Below are 7,397 nucleotides of genomic sequence, written 5' to 3' on the forward strand. Positions count from 1 at the left end.
CCACAGGTCACATGTGAGTTTCACGTTCCATTACAACAGATGTAGTCAAAGCCAACACTTTTCTTAAATAACCACAGCAAATGACCCAGTTAAACATGTTGATGTACTGTATAAAATGTTTATGAAGAATGTGGAATACTGTTTTGTACTGTTTTTTATCTAACAAAAAGTTATTTTAGTTACATGACTCCATATTAATATTCCCTAGTAAATTGATTTCCACTTAATTAATATTATATATTGATTATTAAATATCAATTAATATTTATATATATACATATTCCAATTATTTTTTCCCTAATAAGATTAAAGGATTACAGCATTTTATAAAGTATATAAACTTTATCTAGTAAGAATGAGCATGTCAAAACTTCTCCAAAACAGCCACAGTAAGTGACCAAGTTTAATAATAATAATAATAATAATAATAATAATAATAATAATAATAATAATAATAATAATAATACAACAGACTTTATTTTATAGAGCACCTTTAAAGATGGCTTCTTGAAGTGCTTTACAGAATGACAACAACCAACTAGAACAATAAAACATACACAAAATGCGGTGGTGGTGGCTCTGTGGCTAAATCTGCACCTGCAGCTGGAGGGTTGCAGGTTCAAATCCTGCAGCCGGCAGAGGACTCATAGGGCTCCGGAGCAAGGCCCTTAACCCCCACTGCTCCAGGGGTGCTGTATAAATAGATGACCCCTGTGCTCTGACCCCAAGCTTGTCTCTGTCTGTGTGTCTCATAGAGAGCAAGTTGGGGTATGTGAAAAGACAATTTCCTAATACAAGAAATTGCCTATGGCTAATAAAGTGATCTTAAATACAATAGAACCAGTTCAGTAAAAGCCCTTCTAAAGAAGAAAGTTTTGAGTCTGGATTTAAAGGAGTATAGAGAAGGTAACTCCCTGATATCCTTTGGGACAGAGTTCCAGAGCTTTGGGGCATAACAGGAGAAGTCCCTGCTCTGTCTACACACCCATAGAGTGTAGATGGGCTCCGAGGACAGATAGGAGACCAGAATTAGAAGAGCAAAGGTTGCGAGGTGGGGAGAAGGGCGATAATAGCTCAGACATGTGCTGAGGTGCCAAGTCATGCAGAGCCTTATACTGTAGGTGAGCATGAGGACTTTGAAGTCGACACAGCACAAAACCTGACTGGAAGCCAGTGCAAGGACTCCAGAATAGGAGTAATATGATCACCTGCATTAGACCTGGTCAGGATTCTGGCTGCCGAATGTTTGGCATTGTTATTGGTAGAGTGTTACAGTAGTCGATTCGGGAGAAGACAAATGTGTTGAACAGGTTTTCAGCTACAGTAAGTGATAACATAGGACGTAGTCTAGTGATATTTCTGAGGTGATTAAAGTTTATCACAATTTGAGAATTTTAATGCTAAAAATGTTCATGAAGAAGGTGGAATATTGTTATGTGCTTTATTTTTTCATTTTTAGCTCTGACTATTTGCTATATTTTATTTATGCTCATAAAACAATAATGTTAATGAGATTCAGAAACATTCTTATATTTCAGTTATTTTGTATTGTCAAGTACCACAATTTCCCTTTAATTACATAATCCCATATTAATATTTCATATTATGTGGATTTAAAGATGTACAGTAGGGAAACAGATTAAATGTAACAATCATTTTACTAATATCTAACGCACCACAAGTGCCACCTGTTAATCATCTTTGACCAGGGAACCACACAGCGACATACACAGTGTACTGTAGTATGTCGAATGCAGCAATGAGGATTACCACACATTCTGAGAGGCTGCAGATGTACTTTCAGAACAATTGCAATGACCTTTACCAGGGATAAGCAGCTTTTTCATAATGGATGGATGAAACAAAAAGAGCATTTCAATCTATGCTTCTGAAACACTAGTTTTGTTTAAAATAGCAGCAAAAAAGTGGTAAATCACAGTCAATGAACAAAGCCTTTGTGACACTGGAAAATTAGTGTGATAACAGGATCTTGTAATAGGGTGGTCCCAGGCTATGTTACGATCCCTGCCTCTCGACAACGGAGGAGGCAGAAGTAGGTGTAGCCCCTATCCATCAGTTCATCTATCAGTTTTCCCATTCACCACCACACCCCCGTCTCATCCTACTTAAACACCTGTCCTTCCCTACCTCGTTGCTCAGTATTGGTTTTCCCTATCGAGCTTCCTGGTTGCGCTTCTTCTACTCTGTGTTTGTCTTGGATTTCGGCTTACGGTTTTTCCCTTTGGACTTCGGCTTTTCGGATCTCGGCTTGGATTGGTACTTTCGCTCTGTCTTGGATTACTGGCTACCTCTGGATTCTAGGATTGCTCTACGGACTACGACTTCGGATCACACTTCGGCTTTGGTACACGTTCCCTTTCGGATATCTTGCTCCCCTGGACTCTCGGCTCGTTCCTACGATTACGGTTTGCTTTCGGTTTACGACTTGGCTTTGTTCGCTCCTGCAAGTGGGTTCACTCACTAGTTCGGTCCCTATTACCGAACTCGTAACAGAATACTGAGCCTTTTAATATGGACCCAGTGGAGCAACAGGAGATTCGCACGGCTTTGGATCAGCACGGACAAGCCTTACTCCAGCTCCAGGCTTCTGTCCAACAGATCTCTGCGCACCTGTCTGCAATGCCGCCAATTGGCAATCTAGGAAGCAACGCTGGAGCTGCCGCTTCGGCTCCACCCCCGCCAGCTGCTACACCTGCCCCTCGACCTCTTCCACTAACTCCACCTGACAGGTTTGACGGCAACCCTACGAAATGTCGGGGCTTCTTAGCACAGTGTGCGCTGGTTTTCAGGCTCCATCCGGATCGCCTTCATAGTTTCACTGCTAACCGGCCGTGCTTTGGAATGGGCTACTGCTCTGCTTGATCACGAGGCTCCTGAAATTCAGGATTATGATCTCTTTTTAGGAAAATTTAAGGGGTTTTTTTGTTATCCTGTGGTTGGTCAAGACTCTGCCTTCAGCCTCTCCTCCATCCGCCAGGGCTGCCGGTCTGTACAAGACTATGCTATAGATTTTCAAGTAGCAGCAGCGGAGACTGGAACAACGAGGTCCTAATTTTTTTTTTCCGTCAAGGACTCAGTGAAGAAATAAAGGATCGTCTGGTAAATATGCCGCAAATGGATCCCTCAAGCCGAAGAAGCATTTCAGCGTCTGAAACACCTGTTCACAACAGCCCCCATCCTAAAACACCCTGATCCAACTTTGCCTTTTGTAGTCGAAGTGGATGCCTCTGGCCATGGTGTGGGGGCTGTTCTCTCTCAACGTCATGGAGAAAAACAGATTCTTCACCCCTGCGCCTTCTTCTCCAAGAAGTTATCCCCTGCCCAAATGAACTATGACGTGGGTAACCGTGAGCTCTTGGCCATTAAGCTCGCATTGGAGGAATGGAGGCACTGGTTAGAGGGTGCTCATCACCCTTTTTTGATTTACACAGATCACAAAAACCTGGAGTACCTGCAGTCGGCCAAACGTCTTTGTCCTCGCCAGGCTAGGTGGTCCCTTTTTTTTTCCAGGTTTAATTTTTTGATCACCTATACTCCAGGTTCTAAGAACGTCAAAGCAGACGCCCTCTCGCGGATCCATGACCCCCCTGAGGCCGAATTGACCCCAGAACCCATCATTCCATCTGGTAAGTTCCTGGCTGCGGTAAGATGGGACATTGAGGTGATTGTCCGACGAGCCTTGGTTGGGCAGACGGTACCTCCTCAGTGTCCTCAGGACAAGTTATTTGTCTCTCATCCTGTCCGATCGGCAGTTTTACAATGGGGTCATGACTCCCGCTTCGCTGGACACCCTGGAGTCCACCGTACCTTGGATTTCATCTCCAGAGACTTCTGGTGGCCAACTATGGCTAAGGATACCAAGGAGTATGTCCAGGCCTGCGCTATCTGTTCCCAAATGAAGTCTTCCCGAATGAAGGCAGCGGGTCTACTTCAACCCTTACCCATCCCGGATCGTCCTTGGACCCACCTCTCAGTAGATTTTGTTACTGACCTTCCACCCAGCCATGGACACACAACTATTATGGTAGTGGTAGACCGTTTCTCCAAATCTGCTCATTTTATTCCCCTACCATCTTTACCTACAGCTCGAGAACTAGCAGAATTGTTTGTACAGCATATCTTCCGATTGCATGGCATCCCTAAGGATATTGTTTCAGAAAGGGGCCCTCAGTTTGTCTCCCGGTTTTGGAGTGCCTTCTGTAAGTCACTGGGCGCCTCAGTCTCACTTACCTCAGCTTACCACCCTCAGGCCAACGGTCAGACAGAACGCATAAATCAGGAACTGCTGACCTATTTACGGACTTATATCTCCTCTACCCATGATAATTGGGTGTCCCTGCTCCCATGGGCTGAGTATGCACACAACTCATTGTATACTACATCTACTGGCATGTCTCCCTTTAAGTGTGCCTTAGGTTATCAGCCTCCTCTGATCCCTGACTCCCAAACCCCAACACAGAGGTCCCTTCGGTTCAGGACTATATCTCTAACCTGAAGACCTTCTGGAGGAAGGCCAAAGCCACCCTTCTTCGCACCTCAGCTCAGCAGAAGAAGGTAACTGATCGGCGCCGTCGGATCCCACCCAGACTTCGACGCGGTCAGTTTGTTTGGTTATCCACTCGTAACCTTCCTCTTAAGCAACCTTCTGGCAAGCTTGCTCCCAGGTACATTGGTCCTTTTCATGTCCTCGCCCAGATTACCCCTGTAACTTACAGACTGGCCTTGCCTCCTACCCTTCGGATCCATCCTACTTTCCATGTTTCCCTCCTTAATCCCTTTCACTCCCCCTGGACTCTCAGGGGGAGCAAGAGACAGTCATGCGTTGACCCAGTGCTCTTTATTTACAGTGAAGGAAAACAGAAGGAAAAAACAGCAAAATGCCGAGCTCTTACCAAGCTCTATGTTCTTCTCTTATCCCTTTTTGAAGAATGCCATTTATACAGTATTATTTATACAGTAGGTAGTATAACAAATTCTGTATCCTCCTGTTAATCGGTATACACCTAGCAATTGTTATAAGTTCACTCGTGCACAGACATGATCTGGTATATAATGTATGAAAAGGCTTTGGTTGGTACCGTCTGGCTTTGCGACAACAGCTGTAATGATTCAACAGCTTGGGCTAACTGGTGTCTAAAGTTCTGGCAAGACGAGCCATGTCTGCATGATACCATGAGCTCAGGGAACACAATAAAGTGCACAGCTTTATGGAAAGAATGTAAGAAAATATTATCTGGTTAAAGTTTCTGCATAGGATGAGACAGTCCTGTGATAAAACTCACAGGAGAGCTTTGATTAGGTACAGCTGTTTAAATAGAAATTCAGGTTACCACAGGCTACCGATAGCAGCTGGCTTTTCACAGATCCTCTTGAAGAGGTTTTTACAAACTGATTTGTACCAGAGTGTCCTGTATTTGAGGCTGGGAGTCATGCGAACACACAACTCAGTGGAGGATGTCTCTTTGTTGTTTTCGTTCCAGCTGTTAGACACCCTTTGACCCCAGTATCTGAAAGACATAAACACTGCTACCTTTAGAGTTTTTGTAAGACAGGTGATTACATTCCACACTCTGACCACCACCAGTTTAATAAACTTGACGAGCTGCTAAAAGCTTTATAACAGTCTTTTGAATTTATTAAAAAAAACTATGACGGCTTATTAAATCGAGATGATTGGCAGCATAAATTATTTTGTTTCTTATGTATATACTGTATATAGAAAGATAAGTCAATTTTCGGAGAACGGGAGACACAGTGATTACTGCCAGCAGTCACTTGCCAGCAGCCAGCAGCCATATCACCAATTAACTCACACTGAAGCTCAGCAGGTGTGAGCCTGGTCAGTACCTGGATGGGAGACCTCCTGGGAAAAACTAAGGTTGCTGCTGGAAGAGTTGTTAGTGGGGCAAGCAGGGGGTGTTCACCATGTGGTCTGTATGGGTCCTGATGCCCCAGTATAGTGATGGCGACACTATACTATAATAAGGTGCCGTCTTTCATATGAGATGTAAAACTGAGGTCCTGACTCCCTGTGGTCATTAAAAATCCCTGGGCATTTCTCAAAAAGAGTAGGGGTGTAACCCCGGCGTCCTGACCAAATTTCCCCCTGGCCTTTACCAGTTATGGCCTCCTAATAAATCTTCATCTCCGTTCTCCTCTCCACTGATAGCTGATGTGTGGGGAGTGTACAGGTGCACTATAGCTGCTTTCGCATCATCCAGGTGGATGCTACACAAAGCTCTGTGAAGTTGACGCCCCCAAACAGCACAAAATATTAAACCCATTTCATTAATTTGCCGGTTTGTGCTGTTGAAAGTAGCTTCCCAGCTGATTTTGTTCGTGAGCGCCTTCTTTTTCTGGTGATCACGTGACCCCTTCTGCCGAGTTCAAGCGCTCTGTTACTGGTGCAGGAGTACCAGTATCTTCACCCAAGGCGTGAAGACAGGGCTGTAGCCTGAGTCCAAAACTGTTCAATATCTATATCAATGAATTAGCAGGAATTTCTGTCTGCAGCTCCTGGTCTTACACTACATGCAGCAGCAGAACCTTGCACTGCTGGAGCAGTACTGTCAGACCTAGGCGCTTACAGTCAATCTGGACAAGACCAGAGTTATGGTTTTCCAGAAGAAAGCCAGACCTCAGGGAAACAGGTACAAATTTACACTCAACAACAACACATTGGAGCACACATCCAGCTACACATATCTCAGTCTCACCATCAGCTCTTCTGGGACTTTTGACCTGGCAGTGAAGGCACTGAGGGAGAAAGTACTCAGGGCTTTCTACGCAATAAGAAGGAGGCTCTTCAACATTAACCCACCAACAAGAATCTGGCTCCAAATATTTCAAAGTGTAATCCAACCCATTGCCCTATATGGCAGTGAAGTGTGGGGTCCCCTCACAGACCAGGATTACACTCAATGGGACAAACACCCCACAGAAACTCTGCACATGGAGATCTGTAGAAACATCCTCCATGTCCAGAGAAAAACACCTAACAACGGGTGCAGGGCCGAATTAGGCCAGTACCCACTATTGATAAACATACAGAAAAGAGTATTAGAGTAATGGCTACACGCAGCACTAACGAATGAGATAGGTCTCTTCATTTGTGTTGTTTGTAGGGGGGCCAACTTCACAGAGCTGCTGCACATTGGTGGTGGAGGAGAGTCCACATTACCTGTAAAACACTTTGAGTGGAGTGTCCAGAAAAGTGTTATGTAAGTATATACTTTATTTTTTTTCCATTTTTTCGGGTTAAATTCTTTAGTAAAGACAGGGAGCTTTTTGATGCTTTAAAATCATTATTTCAGCATAGATTTTATCACGGGTCTTGGGTGACTTCTGTTCGCTTCTTTTGCCTCACTGAAAACTGC

The sequence above is a fragment of the Lepisosteus oculatus genome, chromosome 26 (assembly GCF_040954835.1).
Source record: "Lepisosteus oculatus isolate fLepOcu1 chromosome 26, fLepOcu1.hap2, whole genome shotgun sequence".
NCBI lineage: Eukaryota > Metazoa > Chordata > Actinopteri > Semionotiformes > Lepisosteidae > Lepisosteus > Lepisosteus oculatus.